This window comes from Bos indicus, chromosome 26 (assembly GCF_029378745.1).
Source record: "Bos indicus isolate NIAB-ARS_2022 breed Sahiwal x Tharparkar chromosome 26, NIAB-ARS_B.indTharparkar_mat_pri_1.0, whole genome shotgun sequence".
Taxonomy (NCBI): domain Eukaryota; kingdom Metazoa; phylum Chordata; class Mammalia; order Artiodactyla; family Bovidae; genus Bos; species Bos indicus.
Genome location: NC_091785.1, coordinates 409,211 through 431,383, shown reverse-complemented (window position 1 = coordinate 431,383; position 22,173 = coordinate 409,211). Strand labels below are relative to the sequence as shown.

Below are 22,173 nucleotides of genomic sequence, written 5' to 3'. Positions count from 1 at the left end.
TTTAAAAGTTTTCTTCTCTTTCTCTGCAATGTGGGTAAAAATGTATTAGTGGTACCTAGATCATCAGCTAAGTAATTACTGTTATTGAGTACTTTCTACTATGAAAGTGAAAAAAAAAAGTGAATGTGCTCATCACTCAGTCATGTGCAAATCTTTGCATGGACCAAAGCTCACCAGGCTCCTCTGTCCATGACTTATTGAGGTAAGAATACTGGAGTGGAGAGTGTCTTCCTGAACCAGGGATTGAACCCATGTCACCTGCATTGCAGGCATTTCTTAACCATCTGGGCGACCAGTGAAGTCCACATTCTCCTATGTTGCCCCCTCTAATTGCCAGTAACTTTCACCTGATGCAAGTGATATGCTATGTTTCCCCCACAAAACAGGATGCCATAAGCACACACATCATATGTAAGATACAATTCAGTTTGACAAATGCTAAAATGTGACTCTCAGATTCAGGAGTCATTTCTAAGTACTGGACAAATTGTTTTGGACACTTACCTCAGACAGGTAAGTGTGAGAACTCATTCAATGAAAATTACCACCCTCATTAACATACAGATGAAAAAAATAAGCAGGTTTACATTTTTTTCTATTTTCTCATAGTACAAATGTTTATAAATGTACCTTGGAGTGGTATCATAATGGAAAAAGAAAAATAGATCAAAGACCACATGGCAGAGCTCAGCATGAGGGTGATTGTCCAGAGTACAAAGCTTGTTAGACTCCAGAGCCATCTCTGCCCACTTCTCTCTGAGTTTTCCTTGCCCCATCATGTAGGATGTTGTGCTCTGTTTTTGTGAAGAAACGTCATAACCATGAAGTATTCAAGTAAATGATCCAACATGTTGACTGTTTGCACTATCTCAATTCTTCACAGTAAATATGGAATGGAGATGTTAATTATTTGGGGGTCTTATTGATGATTTAATAAATATAGAGATTAAAGAAACAATCCAGAAAAAAAATAATGTTTGCTTGTTATGACAATAAATATAAGCATCAATTCAGTTCAGTTCAGTCTCTCAGTCATGTCCAACTCTTTGCGAACCCATGAATTGCAGCACGCCAGGCCTCCCTGTCCATCACCAACTCCCGGAGTTCACTAAGACTCACGTCCATCGAGTCAGTGATGCCATCCAGCCATCTCATCCTCTGTAGTCCCCTTTTCCTCCTGCCCCCAATCCCTCCCAGCATCAGAGTCTTTTCCAATGAGTCAACTCTTCGCATGAGGTGGCCAAAGTACTGGAGTTTCAGCTTTAGCATCATTCCTTCCAAAGAACACCCAGGACTGATCTCTTTAGAATGGACTGGTTGGATCTCCTTGCAGTCCAAGGGACTCTCAAGAGTCTTCTCCAACACCACAGTTCAAAAGCATCAATACTTCGGCGCTCAGCTTTCTTCACAGTCCAACTCTCACATCCATACATGACCACAGGAAAAACCATAGCCTTGACTAGACGGACCTTTGTTGGCAAGGTAATGTCTCTGCTTTTGAATATGTTATCTAGGTTGGTCATAACTTTCCTTCCAAGGAGTAAGCATCTTTTAATTTCATGGTTGCAATCACCATCTGCAGTGATTTTTGAACCCCCCAAAATAAAGTCTGACACTCTTTCCACTGTTTCCCCATCTATTTCCCATGAAGTGATGGGACCAGAAGGCATTATCTTCGTTTTCTGAATGTTGAGCTGTAAGCCAACTTTTTCACTCTCCACTTTCACTTTCATCAAGAGGCTTTTTAGTTCCTCTTCACTTTCTGCCATAAGGGTGGTGTCATCTGCATATCTGAGGTTATTGATACTTTGCCCGGCAATCTTGATTCCAGCTTGTGCTTCTTCCAGTCCAGCATTTCTCATGATGTACTCTACATATAAGTTAAATAAGCAGGATGATAATATACAGCCTTGACGTCCTCCTTTTCCTATTTGGAACCAGTCTGTTGTTCCATGTCCAGTTCTAACTGTTGCTTCCTGACCTGCATATAGATTTCTCAAGAGCCAGGTCAGGTGGTCTGGTATCCCCATCTCTTTCAGAATTTCCCACAGTTTATTGTAGCATAGGTGTTTATAAAAGGAAACCAAATGATTGTGATTTCATTGATTTAGATGACTTTGGCATGGGCTTCCCTTGTGGCTCAGCTGGTAAATAATCTGCCTGCAACGTAGGAGACCTGGGTTTGATCCCTTGGTTGGGAAGATCCCCTGGAGAAGGTAAAAGGTACCTACTCGAGAACTCTGGCCAGGAGAATTCCATGGACTGTATAGTTCATTGGGTCACAAACAGTTGGACACGACTGAGTGACTTTCACTTTCACTTTCAATTTACCACCCTGGTCAATAAATTCAAATATCTCAGTAGGATAATGAACTAGTGTAAATGGGTGAGAAAGCAGGCGTGGTTCTTCATTTACAAAGTGTTTTAAACATGATCTGTGTCCATCCCTGTACTGTACCTTTTAATAAGAGTTGTTATAACAATGACCTACCTGGTCATTTCCTGCTACTGAACAAAAATATAGATTCTTCCAGCACTGCCTTTATGGTTTCCTTTATCATTCACAAAAGTTGAAAAGTGAACCTTATGATTTTTCACATAATATCACAATTTTGTAGGTAATATGATTATTATTATCAGTGTGACCATTTACATGTTTTAAAGAACTTGAAACAAATTTTTATCATCTAATTTATTCTTACCCTCTGTAAGAGTTAAAATGAGGGGTAGTTTCAGCAAAATCATTACAGTTTGGGGATGTGTCTGACAATCATTTTAAAATAATTGTCTCCTCCCCCAAGAGAAAACTTTTCATACAATATTTCCCCTAATTAGGCCCTCCTTTATTATTTAATATCAATTATATACATATGTGTGTTTGTATAAAAAGCTACACATATTTTTGTGTAATGTATACTTATTTTTATAGAAAAAAGAACTGACTTACTTTTGTGTCCCATGAACCAAATTATGCCCTCAATAATTGGCTATAATAAACAAAACTAAGGATATCCTGAATGGTATAGGGGTTTTCCCTACTATCTTCAATTTAAGTCTGGATTTGGCAATAAGGAGCTCATGATCTGAGCCACAGTCAGCTCCCGGTCTTGTTTTTGCTGACTGTATAGAGCTTCTCCATCTTTGGCTGCAAAGAATATAATCAATCTGATTTTGGTGTTGACCATGTGGTGATGTCCATGTGTAGAGTCTCCTCTTGTATTGTTGGAAGGGGGTCTTTGCTATGACCAGTGCATTTTCTTGGCAAAACTCTATTAGTCTTTGCCCTGCTTCATTCCGTATTCCAAGGCCAAAGTGAGAAATAGATTTAAGGGCCTTGATCTGATAGATACAGTGCCTGATGAACTATGGAATGAGGTTCGTTACACTGTACAGGAGACAGGGATCAAGACCATCCCCATGGAAAAGAAATGCAAAAAAGCAAAATGGCTGTCTGGGGAGGCCTTACAAATAGCTGTGAAAAGAAGAGAAGCAAAAAGCAAAGGAGAAGAGGAAAGATATAAACATCTGAATGCAGAGTTCCAAAGAATAGCAAGGAGAGATAAGAAAGACATCCTCAGAGATCAATGGAAAGAAATAGAGGAAAACAACAGAATGGGAAAGACTGGAGATCTCTTCAAGAAAATTACAGATACCAAGGGAACATTTCATGCAAAGATGGGCTCGATAAAAGACAGAAGTGGTATGGATCTAACAGAAGCAATATTAATAAGCAATATTAAGAAGAGGTGGCAAGAATACACAGAAGAACTGTACAAAAAAAGATCTTCACAACCCAGATAATTATGATGATGTGATCACTGACCTAGAGCCAGACATCCTGGAATGTGAAGTCAAGTGGGCCTTAGAAAGCATCACTACAAACAAAGCTAGTGGAGGTGATGGAATTCCAGTTGAGCTGTTTCAAATCCTGAAAGATTATTCTGTTGCACTCCTTATGCCAGCAAATGTGGAAAACTCAGCAGTGACCACAGGACTGCAAAAGGTCAGTTTTCATTCCGATCCCAAAGAAAGGCAATGCCAAAGAATGCTCAAACTACTGCACAATTGCACTCATCTCACACACTAGTAAAGTGATGATCAAAATTCTCAAAGCCAGGCTTCAGCAATACATGAATCATGAACTTTCTGATGTTCAAGCTGGTTTTAGAAAAGGCAGAGGAACCAGAGATCAAATTGCCAACATCTGCTGGATCATGGAAAAAGCAATAGAGTTCCAGAAAAACACCTATTTCTGCTTTATTGACTATGCCAAAGCCTTTGACTGTGTGGATCACAATCAACTGTGGAAAATTCTGAAAGAGATGGGAATACCAGACCACCTGACCTGCTTCTTGAGAAACCTATATGCAGGTCAGGAAGCAACAGTTAGAACTGGACATGGAACAACAGACTGGATCCAAATAGGAAAAGGAGGACGTCAAGGCTGTATATTGCCATCCTGCTTATTTAACTTATATGCAGAGTATATCATGAGAAATGCTGGACTAGAAGAAGCACAAGCTGGAATCAAGATTGCCAGGAGACATATCAATAACCTCAGATATGCAGATGACACCACCCTTATGGCAGAAAGTGAAGAGGAACGAAAAAGCCTCTTGATGAATGTGAAAGTGGAGAGTGAAAAAGTTGGCTTACAGCTCAACATTCAGAAAACGAAGATCATGCCTTCTGGTCCCATCACTTCATGGGAAATAGATGGGGAAACAGTGGAAACAGTGTCAGACTTTATTTTTTGGGGCTCCAAAATCACTGCAGATGATGACTGCAGCCGTGAAATCAAAAGACACTTACTCCTTGGAAGGAAAGTTATGACCAACCTGGATAGCATATTGAAAATCAGAGACGTTACTTTGCCAACAAAGGTCGGTCTAGTCAAGCCTTTTCCTGTGGTCATGTATGGATGTGAGAGTTGGACTGTGAAGAAGGCTGAGTGCCAAAGAATTGATGCTTTTGAACTGTGGTGTTGGAGAAGACTCTTGAGAGTCCCTTGGACTGCAAGGAGATCCAATCAGTCCATTCTAAAGGATATCAGCCCTGGGATTTCTTTGGAAAGAATGATGCTAAAGCTGAAACTCCAGTACTTTGGCCACCTCATGTGAAGAGTTGACTCATTGGAAAAGACCCTGATGCTGGGAGCGAATGGGGACAGGAGGAGAAGGGGATGACAGAGGATGAGATGGCTGGATGGCATCAGTGACTTGATGGACATGATTCTGAGTGAACTCCGGGAGTTGGTGATGGACAGGGAGGCCTGGCGTGCTGCGATTCATGGGTTTGCAAAGAGTTGTACATGACTGAGTGACTGAACTGAACTGAAGGATATCCTGAGATGTCTTAAAAGTGAAACAAGTTTTGGTGATGTGAGGGCCACCTTAGGCAGGCAAGAATGGATGAAGTGAACAGGCATCACTTTATGTTGTGATGTGAGGGATTAACTTAAAATGTCCGTGAGGTTAGAGTGGCAGATAGACAGACACTCTTTCTGTAAGTATGTATCTGTTCTACTTCCTTAAGTCCATTCAGCTCAGAAAATGCTTGAGCTTTATTGACTGATTTTGTAGACACTGCACCAAAATTATACTGAAAACAAACATCAAAATTTCAAAGAAAAGCAATGTTTAAGAGGAAATGTCAGTGACCAATTTATGAGAATGAATTGGAGAAAAGATAAAAGATTTTCATATAGGAAAGACTTGTGCAAAAGCATTGGAAAATATAACTAATTTTATGTAAAGGAACTCTACATTAAGTTAACTATTGAAAACATCAAATACATGTTTACTAGGATATTTCTGTGCTTTTTTAAAAGAATTTTTCTATGTGGACAATTTTTAAAGTACTTACTGAATTTCTGATAATATGGCTTCTGTTCTATATATAGAATATGTCAATGAGGCATGTGGGATCTTAGCTTCCTATCTGGAGATCAAACTCTCACCCCTTGCATTGTAGCACCACTGGATTCCCAGAGATGTCTCTTAGGTTACTTTAAAAGAAATTAATTTACTTATTTTAATTGGAGACTAATTACTTTACAATATTGTACTGGTTTTTGCCATACATTGACATGAATCAACCATTTATATGACATGTATTTAGAAGTTTGAGAGAGGTAAGCATCAGATGACACCATGTGAGTAATGGAAAAAAGACAAAGGACCAATTAATTTTTATTTCCTTTCTTTTCAAAATCATTGGAAGCTGAGCAAACACAAAGTTAAAGGAAAACTACACAGACGTGACTGAATTTATCCTCCTGGGACTGACAGATCGAGCTGAGTTGCAGCCTGTCCTTTTTGTGGTCTTCCTAGGTTCGATCCCTGGGTTGGGAAGATACCCTGGAGAAGGAAATGGCAACTCACTCCAGTACTCTTGCCTGGAAAATCCCGTGGACAGAGGAGCCTGATAGTCCATGGGGTCGCAAAGAGTTGGACACGACTGAGCGACTTCACTCACTCACTCACTCACTGGTCATCTATCAGATCACAGTCATCGGCAATGTGAGCATGATTTTGTTAATCAAACTGACTCAAAGTTTCACACTCCAATGTACTTCTTCCTCAACCACCTCTCCTTTGTAGATCTCTGTTGTACCACGAATGTCACTCCTCAGATGCTGGTTAATCTCTCATCTAAGAAAAAAACCATTTCCTTCCTTGGTTGCTTTATACAATTTGACTTTTCCATTTTCTTGGGGCTCACAGATAGCTATAGGCTCAAAGCAATGGCTTATGACTGCTACATGGCCAACTAAAAACCCTTGTTATATGGCAGCAAAATGTCCTGAGGTGTCTGCCTCTCTCTCATTGCTGCTACTTATACTTACAGCTTTGCAAATGGTCTTACCCAGACCATCCTGATGCTCCGCCTCTCCTACTGTGGACACAATGAAATCAACCACTTTTACTGTATGGACCCACCTTTCCTAGTCCTGGCCTGGTCAGATACTTATGTCAATGAAACTGCCACGTTTGTGGTGGCTGGTTCCAACCTCATGTTTGCTCTCACCATCATCCTCATCTCCTACATTGTCATCTTTACAGCCATTCTGCAAGGTCGTTCACCAGAAGGGAGGTGCAAGTCCGTCTCTACTTGTGGGTCTCATCTGACAGTTGTCACTATGTTTTATGGGACACTGTTCTGGATGTATCTGAGGCTGCCTTCTGAGGCATCTGTAGAACAGACCAAAAATTCAGCTGTTTTTTATGTCTTTGTGAGTCCTATGCTAAACCCTTTGATCTACAGCCTTCAGAACAAAGATGTTAAAAGAGCAATAAGGAAAGTGTTTCAAGAGAAATTATTTGTCAAATCAGGTACACATTTAGTCAGAGGTATGTAATATAATTGTATTCTTTGACCAATTAGAGAAAATTTTCAAATAATAAGTCACTTTTTCCAATTGACTTGTCTTTGTCTTTTATAATTCACCTATGAGACTGGAAAGAATGTTTCTAGTCATTAGCTTGTGTTAATTTACTGTATTAAAATGACTACAACCTTGAATGGATAAAGAAATGGCAACCCACTCCAGTATTGTTGCCTGGAGAATCACATGGACAGAGGAGCCTGGCAGGCTACAGTCCATGGGGTCTCAAGAGTTTGACAGGACTTAGTGACTAAACCATCACCACCTACCATGCTGAAATTCATAAAGCATTGCTATTGCTCTGTAAAATTAATATATGTCAGATAATTCTACCCATAGTACTCATAATGGTAGAAATTTATGAAAGACAGATTTACCAAATGACAATTTGTTTGATTTGGAGGGCTTAATAATTTGCAAACTATTTATCAAAACCTGTCAACCATATCAGGAAGAAATGTTTTCCTTTCTTTGATTCTTTTGGTTGGTTTTTCCTTTGTTCACCTTATATATCAGTTAAGATCATTGGGTATCTTAAGTTATTATTCTAAGAAATATATGTAGATATTAGTATTAGTGTAATGGAATCCTCATTCATAAAACTTTTGAGAGAAATCCCAAATTTCCTTTAGGTTTTTTAAAAACTTATTTATTTTGACTTTTGTTTGTTGTTTTACCAATATGCTTTCCACTTTAAAACTGATACTGTGTTTTTACTTTTTTTTTTTTTTTTATTATTATGAACTCCTCACAGTCAGAAGTAGAAAATATTGTAATGAGCACTTGACTATGCATAACTAATCATCAGTAAGCATTCATACAACCACACTTTTCTTTAGGATTTTCACACATCTCCATGTCATGGACCCCACTGCTCACCTTTGGCATCTCCTCCTGAGGTGTGCAAGTTGGGGAATCTTATGGCGCTGGAAAAATCTCAGAAGAGATGGCAGTTGAGCAGAATATGGTTCTATTTGGCCAAGTTAGTTGATTTCTCTGCTTTTTTCAGATCTTCAGTATCCTCACACGTGTTTATTATTTCATACATAAAACATGAGACAGAAGTGTGTGGATTTTTCTCTTTCTTTTCATGATTCTTTAAATATTAAACTGAGAACTGCCTTATGACCCAGCAATCCCACTGCTGGGCATACACACCGAGGAAACCAGAATTGAAAGAGACGCGTGTACCCCAATGTTCATCGCAGCACTGTTCATCAGCCAGGACATGGAAGCAACCTAGATGTCCATCAGCAGATGAATGGATAAAAAAGCTGTGGTACATATACACAATGGAGTATTACTCAGCCATTAAAAAAATACATTTGAATCAGTTCTAATGAGGTGGATGAAACTGGAGCCTATTATACAGAGTGAAGTAAGCCAGAAAGAAAAACACCAATACACTATACTAATGCATATATATGGAATTTAGAAAGACGGTAACAAACCCTGTATATGAGACAGCAAAAGAGACACTGATGTATAGAACAGTCTTTTGGACTCTGTGGGAGAGGGAGAGGGTGGGATGATTTGGGAGAATGGCATTGAAACATGTATAATATACATGAAATGAGTCGCCAGTCCAGGCATGATGAACGATACTGGATGCTTGGGGCTGGTGCACTGGGACAACCCAGAACAATGGTACGGGGAGGGAGGAGGGAGGAGGGTTCAGGATGGGGAACACGTGTATACCTATGGCGGATTCATGTTGATATATGGCAAAATCAATACAATATTGTAAAGTTAAAAAAAAAAGAAAAAAAATAAAGGAAAAAAAAGTAATAAACTAGTATTATTCCTCATATCACTTATAGTTTCTATCCCATCTCTGATATTTAAAAATCTAAAAATTGCTTATGATAATCATAAATCCTCAGCAGCACTTTTTACTGTTTTTCAGTTCAGTTCAGTCGGTCAGTCATGTCCGACTCTTTGTGACCCCATGAATCGCAGCACACCAGGCCTCCCTGTCCATCACCAACTCCCAGAGTTCACTGAGACTCACGTCCATCAAGTCAGTGATACTACCTAGCCATCTCATCCTCTCTCATCCCCTTCTCCTCCTACCTCCAATCCCTCCCAGCAAAAGAGTCTTTCCAATGAGTCAACTCTTCGCATGAGGTGGCCAAAGTACTGGAGTTTCAGCTTTAGCATCATTCCTTCCAAAGAAATCCCAGACCTGATCTCCTTTAGAATGGACTGATTGGATCTCCTTGCAGTCCAAGGGACTCTCAAGAGTCTTCTCCAACACCATAGTTCAAAAGCATCAATTCTTTGGCACTCAGCTTTCTTCACAGTCCAACTCTCACATCCATGCATGACCACTGGAAAAACCATAGCCCTGACTAGACAGACCTTTGTTGGCAAAGTAATGTCTCTGCTTTTAAATATGCTATCTACGTTGGTCATAACTTTTCTTCCAATGAGTAAGCATCTTTAAATTTCATGGCTGCAGTGACCATCTGCAGTGATTTTGGAGCCCCCCAAAATATAAAGTCTGACACTGTTTCCACTGGTTCCCCATCTATTTCCCATGAAGTGATGGGACCAGATGGCATGATCTTAATTTTCTGAATGTTGAGCTGTAAGCCAACTTTTTCCCTTTCCACTTTCACTTTCATCAAGAGGCTTTTGAGTTCCTCTTCACTTTCTGCCATAAGGGTGGTGTCATCTGCATATCTGAGGTTATTGATATTTCTCCCAGCAATCTTGATTCCAGCCTGTGCTTCCTCCAGCCCAGCATTTCTCAAGATGTACTCTGTATATAAGTTAAATAAGCAGGGTGACAATATACAGCCTTGACATCCTCCTTTTCCTATTTGGAACCAGTCTGTTGTTCCATGTCCAGTTCTAACTGTTGCTTCTTGAGCTGCATATAGGTTTCTCAAGAGGCAGGTCAAGTGATCTGGTATTCCCATCTCTTTCAGAATTTTCCACAGTTTATTGTGATTCACACAGTCAAAGGCTTTGGCATAGTCAATAAAGCAGAAATAGATGTTTGTTTCTGGAACTCTCTTGCTTTTTCGATGATCCAGCAGATGTTGGCAATTTGATCTCTTGTTCTTCTGCCTTTTCTAAAATGAGCTTGAACATCTGGAAGTTCACGGTTCACGTATTGCTGAAGCCTGGGTTGGAGAGTTTTGATCATTACTTTACTAGCGTGTGAGATGAGTGCAATTGTGTGGTAGTTTGAGCATTCTTTGGCATTGCCTTTCTTTGGGATTGGAATGAAAACTGACCTTTTCCAGTTGCTGGCATATTGAGTGCAGCACTTTGAAAGCAGCATCTTTCAGGATTTGAAATAGCTCAACTGGAGTTCCATCACCTCCACTAGCTTTGTTCGTAGTGATGCTTTCTAAGGCCCACTTGACTTCACATTCCAGGATGTCTGGCTCTAGGTAAGTGATCATACCATCGTGATTATCTGTGTCATGAAGATTTTTTTTGTACAGTTCTTCTGTGTATTCTTGCCACCTCTTCTTAATATCTTCTGCTTCTTTTAGGTCCATACCATTTCTGTCTTTTATCGAGCCTATCTTTCCATGAAATGTTCCCTTGGTATCTCTAATTTTCTTGAAGAGATCTCTAGTCTTTCCCATTCTATTGTTTTACTCTATTTCTTTGCATTGATCACTGCAGAAGGCTTTCTTATCTCTTCTTGCCATCCTTTGAAACTCTGCATTCAGATGCTTATATCTTCCCTTTTCTCCTTTGCTTTTCACTTCTCTTCTTTTCACAGCTATTTGTAAGGCCTCCCCAGACAGCCATTTTACTTTTTTGCATTTCTTTTCCATGGGGATGGTCTTGATCCCCGTCTCCTGTACAATGTCACAAACCTCCGTCCATAGTTCATAGGCATTCTGTCTATCAGATCTATTCCCTTAAATCTATTTCTCACTTCCACTGTATAATCATAAGGAATTTGACTTAGGTCATACCTGCATGGTCTAGTGGTTTTCTGGAATCAAGATTGCTGGGAGAAATATCAATAAGCTCAGATACGCAGATGACACCACCCTTATGGCAGAAAGTGAAGAGGAACGAAAAAGCCTCTTGATGAAAGTGAAAGTGGAGAGGGAAAAAGTTGGCTTACAGCTCAACATTCAGAAAACAAAGATCATGGCATCTGGTCCCATCACTTCATGTCAAATAGATGGGGAAATGGTGGAAACAATGTCAGATTTTATTTTTGGGGGCTCCAAAATCACTGCAGATGGTGATTGTAGCCATGAAATTAAAAGATGCTTACTCCTTGGAAGAAAAGTTATGACCAACCTAGATAGCATATTTAAAAGCAGAGACATTACTTTGCAAACAAAGGTCCGTCTAATCAAGGCTATGGTTTTTTCAGTGGTCATGCATGGATGTGAGAGTTGGACTGTGAGGAAAGCTGAGTGCCAAATAATTGATGCTTTTGAACTGTGGTGTTGGAGAAGACTCTTGAGAGTACCTTGGACTGCATCGGGATCCAACCAGTCCATTCTAAAGCAGGTCAGCCCTGGGATTTCTTTGGAAGGAATGATGCTAAAGCTGAAACTCCAGTACTTTGGCCACATCATGCGAAGAGTTGACTCATTGGTAAAGACTCTGATGCTGGGAGGGATTGGGGGCAGGAGGAGAAGGGGACAACAGAGGATGAGATGGCTGGATGGCATCACTGACTCGATGGACGTGAGTTTGTGTGAACTCTGGGAGATGGTGATGGACAGAGAGGCTTCATGGGGTCACAAAGAGTCAGACACAACTGAGCGACTGAACTGAACTGAGGTTACTTATTTCACATGTATTTGCAAGTCTGAAAAAAGGAATAAGTATTAGATGACATGATGTAGGAAATGGAAAAATGATAAAACACAAATGAATTTTATTTCCATTACTTTAGCCATTGTTGGAAGTTGAGCAACATGATGTTAAAGAAAAACTATACAGAGGTGACTCAGTTTATCTTCCTGGGACTGACAGATTGAACTGATTTGCAGCCTGTTTTTTTCATGGTCTTCCTAGTCATCTACGTGATCACAGTCATTGCCAATGTGAGCATGATTTTGTTAATCAGAACTGACTCAAAGCTTTAGACTCCAATGTACTTCTTCCTCAGCCACCTCTCCTTTGTATATCTCTGTCATGCCACCACTGTTGCTCCTCAGATGCTGGTCAATATCTTTTCAAAGAGAAAAAAATATTTCTTTCCTTGGTTGCATCATACAATTTCACTTTTTCATTGCCCTGGTGATCACAGATTATTATATTTTGGCAGTGTTGGCTTCTGGTCACTATGTGGCCATCTGCAAGATGTCCTGAGATGTCTGCCTCTCTCTCGTTGCTGCTCCATATACTTACAGCTTTGCAAATGGTCTTGCCCAGACCGTTCTTATGCCCTGTCTCTCCTTCTGTGAACCCAATGAAATCAAACACTTTTACTGTCATACCCACCTCTCCTAGTAGTGGCCTGCTCAGATATTTATGTCAAAGAGACTGCCATGTTTGTGGTGGCTGATTTCAACCTCACGTGTTCTCTCACCATCATTCTCATCTCCTACATTTTCATTTTCACAACCATTCTGCATTTCCACTCTGCAGAAGGGAGGCACAAGGCCTTTTCTACCTGTGGGTCTCACCTGACGGCTGTCACTATATTTTATGGACACTGTTCTGCATGCATCTGAGACCCCTTTCTGAGACATCTGTAGAACAGGGAAAAATTGTAGCTGTTTTTTATATGTTTGTGAGTCCTATGCTAAATCCTTTGATCTACAACCTTCAGAACAAAGATGTTAAAAGAGCATCAAGGAAAGTAATTCAAAGGAAATTGTTCACTAAATAGGGTAAACATTTTGGTCACAGGTATTTAACATATCTGTATTCTATGAGCATTTATTGAACATTTTAAATTAAGTCATTTTTTTGTCTTTTGTAATTGGCCTATTATATTTACAAGAATTTGTCAAATTATTAGCTTGTGTTGCCTTAGTTTTGTTAAAATGAATACTGCACAGAAATTAAAATACAAGACTAGACAGCATTATTATTGCTCTATAAAATTGATAAAGGACAGACAATTCTATTGGCAGTACTCAGAGGGATATGGATAAGGCAATGGCAACCCACTCCAGTACTCTTGCCTGGAAAATCCCATGGACAGAGGAGCCTGGTAGGCTGCAGTCCATGGGGTTGCTAAGAGTTAGACACAACTGAGCGACTTCCCGTTCACTTTTCACTTTCATGCATTGGAGAAGGAAATGGCAACCCACTCCAGTGTTCTTGTCTGGAGAATCCCAGGGACGGGGGAGCCTGGTGGGCTGCCGTCTCTGGGGTAGCACAGAGTTGGACATGACTGAAGCAACTTAGCAGCAGCAGCAGAATACTGATAAACATGACTCAAAATTTTCAAGAATAAAACAAATCCATTCATTTCTTTTAATTTGTTCATAGGCAATGCAGACTGGTCTAAGTCAAGGCAATGCCAAATTTCACAGATGTGACAGAATTTGTTCTTCTGGGATTGACCAGTCATCAGGAGCTTCAAGTTCTCTTTTTTGTGGTGTTTCTAGTAGTTTACATGATTACTCTGATAGGGAACATTGACATGATTATTTTGATCAGCATCAGCCTCCAGCTTCAGAGCTTCATGTACTTTTTCTTGAGTCACTTGTCTTTTGTGGATGTGTGGTTCTCTTTCAATGTCACTCTGAAGATGCTGGAAAACTTACTATCAGAGAAAAAACCATTTCCTATGTGGGATGCTTGGTGCAGTGTTACTTCTTCAGAGCCCTTGTCCACGTGGAAGTATATATCTTGGCTATGATGGCCTTTGAGTGCTACATGGCCATCTGCAACCCTCTGCTTTATGGCAGTAAAATGTCCAGGACTGTCTGTGCTAGTCTCATCTCTGTGCCATACATCTATGGGTTCTCTGATACCCTAATTTGCACATTGTGGACATATAGCCTGTATTTCTATGGAAACTTTGAAATTAACCACTTCTATTGTGCTGACCATCCTCTTACAAAGATTGCCTGTGGAGGGGTCCACATTAAAGAATACACCCACGTGTGGGTCCCACCTGACAGCTGTTACCATGTTTTATGGGACTCTCCTCTTCATGTATCTCAGGAGGCCCGCTGAAGAGTCTGTGGAGCAGGGGAAGATGGTGGCTGTGTCTTACACCACAGTGATTCCCATGCTGAATCCCATGATCTACAGTTTGAGGAACAAAGATGTGAAAGAGGTGGTAAACGAAGCAATCATCAAGGCAAACTTGAGGCAGTGAACCTGCAGGACATAATCCCGTGTATACCACTTCCTGTTATAAATGTCCAGGCATATAAATTCCCTGTTTAAAATAGACTGTGTACAGGCAACACTTAAATATGCTAAGAGGTCCAGTCTAACACAGTGATGGCTTATCCATGAATGGACTCTCAGGACTAGGCCTCCTTTATCTACATATGCAAACATACTAATACTGCCCTATTACTGTTAGTCACAGTGTATGTAAAATTATGCTAAGTGTAGTCATCGGATAACTCATAAATACTCATAAATATTTGGATAAGCACATGTTAATTTGGAGGCATCTTTGTAAGAGTTGAATATGATTTCTTAAGATATTTTCTATATATAATTGCTCTTCACTTGTTTTATAAGTAATATATAATTTCATGAGAAAAAATTAAGACTTCATCACTTTTCCATGAATATAAAAGTTGGTGGATCCTCATTTACCAAAAAACTTTCAATAACATTCATACATGCATGGACTTTTGAAAACAAAAATGTATTCAGAATCTTCAACTAGTGTCATGAATCAATCAGAAGGTTAATTCTCAGTATGTATTGCTCTATAATTAACACTATTTGTGTTTCAATCTGTTGACTCACCGTAATTCTACTCTTTGGTTTGGATTTTGGCTGCTGTTTTTCTCCTTATTAATTTAAATAGGTGAAAAATTTTGACTAAAGCCTATCATGTCCTTCTCATAGTTTAAAAAGATGAAGCAATATGGATTTTTGTCATTTAAAACCTAACTTTTGATCAGAAGAATGTCCTATTAAACATTTGATTACTATGATGAAGCTATTGTTTGATTCCAAATTCTTGTCACTAACATTACATTCTTAGGTCTGTGTTTAGTTGCTTAATTCAAGCTTTTAATAACTAGTGTGGGTCAACCAGATAAGAATCTCTGTAAAACCAAATGCCATTGCACTAGACATGTATTAAAATGTGATCAGCACAGCTCAAACTGGTATCCATTGGGATCTGATTACAAGTTTACTATTCAATTTATGTTGATTGGTGTCCACTTAATCTACCTTCATTCTTAATATAAGTAGAATATATATATATTTTTGTCCTTGTTGACTCTTGCTAATAATACCAGCATAAAAGCAAGTCAGAAGCAGAAGTAATTTCTCATTGAATGATTTTTATTCTTGTTTAAGGGCTAATCCAATTAAAAGGGGTGCACAATTGAACATATGTAGAAAGACTCTGAGAAGTAATGTTTACTTGTGGTAATATCACTGGAAAGATGTATTCATTTAAGCCCAGAAAGTATTGTTACTCAGGCTAATTTACTAATTGCCCACAAGCCACATTCCCTCAGATTGGTTCTGAGAAAAGGCGGATGGTGGGAGGAGAGTTCTTTTTCATAACTTTAGGTTCTGAGCAGGAAGAAAAAGTACCATTTGATTAGTATTGGAAACTACACTAACAATTTTTTTTTAATGTTTTCAAATCACCCAAATTTGCTTCTAACAAGTTGGTGTCAAGTGTGAAATGATAGGCTGTTCAAGAAACAATTGTATTGACAGAGATCATTATAACTTGACCCTTTAAGATCACATTTTCTGTGATCCTTCTGGCAGACATATTCCTCAGTGTCCACTATTTTATATTTTATTTTATAAATAAAGCATCTGTCATCCAGCTGTTAACCACCTTTCCCATTGTCCCTTGTCAGTGAGGTACATAATGTTGTCAAGTCTTGGCAATGAGCCATCAGTAGAAAGTGGTGCCTGAAACCTAAAGATCACCTTCTCTATGTTAGAGCCATTAGATACAGACTTTTTTCTCCTTCTTCCCACTTAAAAATGTTGCCACTGAAATGATCACTTTTTAGACAAAGTTGGAAACCACATAATGAGGGTCTAATTGCCTTTCCCAAATACCTTAACTCATACTGCTGCCTGAGAAAGAAAGAAATTATTTTATCAAGTCACTGCATCTTTGGAGTTCACTTAGCTATAGTGCTGTATTTGCTCTTATAATACTTTCCATAAACATATCCCTGGCACTTCACCTCTCCATCTTACCACTCACTAGGATGATTTTTACCTGAGAATGATCAAGTCTCTTCAGAAACTATTCTGGTGTTGAGAGAAGGGCATCTTGTCTTCTGTCTTAACCCGAAGGAGAAAAACTCAAGCTTCTGATCTATATTAGATATTAAGTTATATATACCTTTGTCCTAACTACTTGATGAGTTCTTGGGCTTGTTATGACCTTTAAGTCTCCAGTTGGCACATTAATTTGTTTTGGATTCCTTTTGACCCACCATCTAGGCCATTTCGCTAGCCTTTTTAGGTACTTACAAGTCTCTTTCTTAAGCTTAGGAAATCTCAGCTATTTTTTTTTTTTTTCCTGCACTGTGCTTGCAGGTGCAGATAAGGTGTGTTTTCACCAGACATTTGAGCCAGCACATCTTTAACTGTCCTTACTTATTAGTGGGGCTTCCCCAATGGCTCAGCAGTAAAGAATTATCTGCAAGGCAAGAGACATGGTTTCAATCCCTGGGGGGAACATCCCCTGGAGAAGGAACTGGCAACTCACTCCAGTATTCTTGCCTGGAAAACCCCATGGAAAGAGGAACCTGGCAGGTTACTGAGTGAGTGAACAGCAGCAAATAGTTTTACATTAATTATTTTCAACACATAATCAGGAATGCTTTCTTAATTATCTGGTAAATTTTTAGTGTAACAATAGCATGCACTCCTGCTTTTAAAAGATAGCCATCTCTTTGACAAGAGAAATAGCAATTATCTGAAAGTGGTACTCTTATCATGATGTTCCACTTGCATGATGTGGTTTTTGAGAATTCTCCACTTCTTTTCACTTCTGAGGCTAAGGAAGATAACTGGCTAATTTTAATTTCAAGAGTAAAGTTAAAAAAAAGAAAAACTCTCACCATAGCAAATTAAAATGAAGTGTGCAAAATAGAAAGAATAACACCTTACTTTTCCCCTAAACATTTTACCCAAAGGGAAGCTTCGTTTCTTATTGTTGTTTTTTAACAAGTTACTGTGAGTAGTCAGAAAATGTGTCCTTTTAGTTTTTCCTCCTCTTTTTCAGCTTAATGTGATGACTTGTACCTAATGTGCTTTCCAGAAAAAAAAAACAAACACATATATATATACGTGTGTGTTAAGTCACTTCAGTTGTGTCTGACTCTTTGTAACACTATGGACTGTAGTCTGCAAGGGTCTTCTGTCCACAGGATTTTCCAGGCAAGAAAAGTTCAATGGGTTGCTGTGCCCTCCTCCAGGGAATCTTCCCAACCCAGGAATCAAAACTGCATCTCCTTTGGCTCCTGCACTGCAGGCAGATTCTTTACCACTGAGCCACTGGAGAAGCCCATGTAAATATATATATATACACACACACACACATACATACACACACACACATAAATATACATACATACATACATATATGGTAAATCATCTGGCTGCAATGCAGGAGACCCAAGTTCAATTCCTGTGTTGGAAAGATCCCCTGGAGAAGGAAATGCCAACCCACTCCAGTATTCTTGCCTGGAGAATCCCATGGACAGAGGAGCCTGGCAGACTACAGTTCATGAGATCACAAGAGTCGGACACGACTTAGCAACTAAACCACCACCATATACATATATACATACATATGCGTATATACAAATACACTCATACTTACACAGAAGTACATACATAAAATATGATGTGAAAGCTGTTTTCCCCCATTCATTTATTTTCCTCTTGCTAGAGGCAAAACCCAGTTTGTGAAAGGTGTGTTTCAACTAACTTATCTTCCTGAACAGACATCTTTTTTTTTTTTTTTTAACTTTACAATATTGTATTGGTTTTAACAGAGCTACTGGCACTACATCTCACCATTCTGGCAAAAGAATGGAAAAGATGATAAAATATTGATCTGAACATCATTTACCCATTTCCATGATGGTCATATAATAACTCTAGTCTCAGTTTGGTCTTCCATGATAAATATCAATTTGAATATTTTAGAGATAATTAGCAGAAATTTTGATACTGAGTTACTTTTCTTTGAGCATACATTTAAATCAGGCTTGCTTTTTTTATATTTCTTCTTTGTAATAAAAGGGAAAAAATGCCAAATCCACACAGCCTCATCAATTTTGAAAAAAAGAGAAAAAACTCCCTCTTTTGTGAATTACTTTCAGCCACAAATGTCTCTTTTTACATTTTTTTTAAACAATCAAAAGTTTCCCCTGAGAGAAAGACAACACTCATACATAAAAATGCTCTTCTTCCTTAGGAATTGGCTTCCACACTTTCATCAACAAAGTGTTTCCTTCTAAAGGAAACTCAAGTCTTTGGCAGAAGTCAAGAGGATATTTTATTTGGAGTGGGCTAAGAAAGTATTCCATTATTGTGTATACATGTCAGCTACATTCAGTTGGAGCAGAGTTAGACAGGGTCATCTACTTTCCTTTAAATGGTGAAAAGTGGAGAGGTTTGGAAAAGGAGGGTTATGGAAATGACTGACAGTACCTCTTAATCTACTTGGTTGTAGAAGAAATCTTCCCCTGAAGGTTGGAATACTGAGGTTACCTGAATGTGTGAAGTAGGCCTTTATAAAATGCAGTCTCTATTCCTTGGGGAGTTAATTCCTAATATTAACCAGACATGACTGGACCAGGTTCACTGACCCTCAAGGGTGCAACTGTGATTAGAAAGCTTCAATTAGATTCATGTTGATATATGGCAAAACCAATACAATATTGTAAAGTTAAAAAATAAAATAAATTTAAAAAGTCTAAAAAATAAAGGTAACAGTAGGTCTTATTTTAAACTTAGAATGTTGTGAAGTAATTAGCCTTCAATTAAAATAAATAAATAAATTTTAAAAATTAGAAATACAAACTATAATGATGTCATCATAAAAACACTAATCCTTGATTCAGTTCAGTTCATTCATTCAGTCATGTCCAACTCTTTACAGCTCCATGGACTGCAGGATGCCAGGCTTCCCCTATCCATTACCAACTCCTGGAGCTTGCTCAAACTCATGTCCATCAAGTCAGTAATGCCATCCAATCATCTGATATTCTGTCGGTCCCTTCTCCTCCCACCTTCATTTTTTCCCAGCATCAGGGTCTTTTCTAGTGAGTCAGGTCTTAGCATCAGGTGGTCAAAGTATTGGAGTTTCAGCCTCAGCATCAGTCCTTCCAGCGTTCCCTTGGTATCTCTAATTTTCTTGAAGAGATCTTTCCCATGCTAATGTTTTCCTCTATTTCTTTGCATTGATCACTGAGGAAGTCTTTCTTATCTCTCCTTGCTATTCTTTGGAACTCTACATTCAAAGTAATGTATCTTTCCTTTTCTCCTTTACCTTTAGCCTCTCTTATTTCCTCAGCTATTTGTAAGGCCTCCTCAGACAACCATTTTGCTTTTTTGAATTTAGTTTTCTTGTGGATGGTCTTGTTCACTGCCTCCTGTGCAATGTTATGAACCTCTGCTCACAGTTCTTCAGGAACTCTGTCTATCAGATCTATTCCCTTGAATCTATTTGTCACTTCTGCTGTATAATTGTATGGGATTTGATTTAGGTCACATTTAAATGGTCTGGTGGTTCCCCCAACTTTCTTCAATTTAAGCCTGAATTTGTCAATAAGAAGTTCATGCTCTGAACCACAAGTCATCTCCCAGTCTTGTTTTTGCTGACTGTATAGAGCTTCTCCATCTTCAGCTACAAATAATATAATCAATCTGATTTTGGTATTGACCATCTGGTAATATCCAAGTGTAGAGTCTTCTCTTGTCTAATTGGAAGAGGGTGTTTGATATGACCAGTGTGTTCTCTTGGGAAAACTCTATTAGCCTTTGCCCTGCTTCATTCTGTACTCCAAGGCCAAACTTGCCTGTTACTCCAGGTATCTCTTGGCTTCCTACTTTTGCATTCCAGTCTCCTATAATGAAAAGGACATCTTTTTTGGGTGTTAGTTCTAGAAGGTCTTGTAGGTCTTCATCAGTTCAGTTCAGTCGCTCAGTCATGTCTGAGTCTTTTACCCCATGAACTGCAGCACGCCAGGCCTCCCTGTCCATCACCAACTGCCAGAGTTCACCCAAACCCATGTCCACTGAGTCAGTGATGCCATCCAACAATCTCATCCTCTATAGTCCCCTTCTCCTCCTGCCCTCAATCTTTCCCAGTATCAGGGTCTTTTCAAATGAGTTAGCTCATCAGTTGGCCAGAGTACTGGAATTTCAGCTTCAACATCAGTTCTTCCAATGAAGACCCAGGACTGATCTCCTTTAGGATGGATTGGTTGGATCTCCTTGCAGTCCAAGGGACTCTCAAGAGTCTTCTCCAACACCACAGTTCAAAAGCATCGATTCTTCTGCACTCAGCTTTCTTTATAGTCCAACTCTCACATCCATACATGACTACTGGATAAACCATAACCTTGACTAGATGGACCTTTGTTGACAAAGTAATGTCTCTGCTTTTTAAAATGCTGTCAAGGTTGGTCATAACTTTCCTTCCAAAGAGTAAGCGTCTTTTAATTTCATGGCTCCAGCCACCATCTGCAGTGATTTTGGAGCCCCTCAAAATAAAGTCTGTCACTGTGTCCATTGTTTCCCCGTCTGTTTGCCATGAAGTGATGGGACCAGATGCCATGATCTTAGTTTTCTGAATGTTGAGCTTTAAGCCTTCATAGAGCTGTTCAACTTCAGCTTCTTCATCATGACTGGTCGAGGCATAGACTTGGTGTTTTTTTTTGTGTGTGTGTGTGTGTGATATTGAATCTTTTCCTTGGAAACAGAGATCATTCTGTCAGTTTTTGAGATTGCATCAAATACTGCATTTTGGACTCCTATGGAGTATAATGGCTACTCCATTTCGTCTAAGGGATTCTTGCCCACAGTAGTAGATATAATGGTCATCTGAGTTAAATTCACCCATTCCAGTCCATTTTAGTTCACTGATTCCTAAAATGTTCATACTCACTCTTGCCATCTCCTGTTTGACTGCTTCCAATTTGCCTTGATTCATGGACCTAATATTCGAGGTTCCTATGCAATATTGCTTTCTACAGCATCAGACTTTACTTCCATCACCAGTTATGTCCATAACTGGGTGTTGATTTTGCTTTGACTCTGTCTCTTCATTCTTTCTGGAGTTATTTCTCCACCAATCTCCAGTAGCATATTGAGCACCTCCCAACCTAGGAAGTTTACCTTTCAGTGTCCTGTCCATTTGCATTTTTATAGTGTTTATGGGGTTCTCAAGGCAAGAATACTGAAGTGGTTATCCTTGATTGTGCATGTCCAATTCAGTTGCTTGAAACAAAACAAGCAAAAGCAAATAAATAAATAAATAAATAAAGTGGTAAACTATTTAAATATCCCAACTGTTTCCGATGCATTGTCATCATTTGTTCACATTTGTCTCTTTCATTCCCTGTGACTTTCCTAGTTGAGGGGATTCTGATTCAAATTATTTGCTTTACCTCTACTAACTGTGTTTTTCACCTAGA

The 22,173-nt window shown here is 39.1% G+C and overlaps 3 pseudogenes; all 3 read left to right on the top strand.

The window, feature by feature from the left end:
• Positions 1-435: 435 nt before the first annotated feature.
• LOC139179903 (olfactory receptor 5M5-like) lies at positions 436-7,360 on the top strand (annotated as a pseudogene).
• Positions 7,361-12,300: 4,940 nt separating this feature from the next.
• LOC139179902 (olfactory receptor 5M5-like) lies at positions 12,301-13,217 on the top strand (annotated as a pseudogene).
• Positions 13,218-13,853: 636 nt separating this feature from the next.
• LOC109579111 (olfactory receptor 5M9-like) lies at positions 13,854-14,663 on the top strand (annotated as a pseudogene).
• The last annotated feature ends 7,510 nt before the right edge of the window (positions 14,664-22,173 follow it).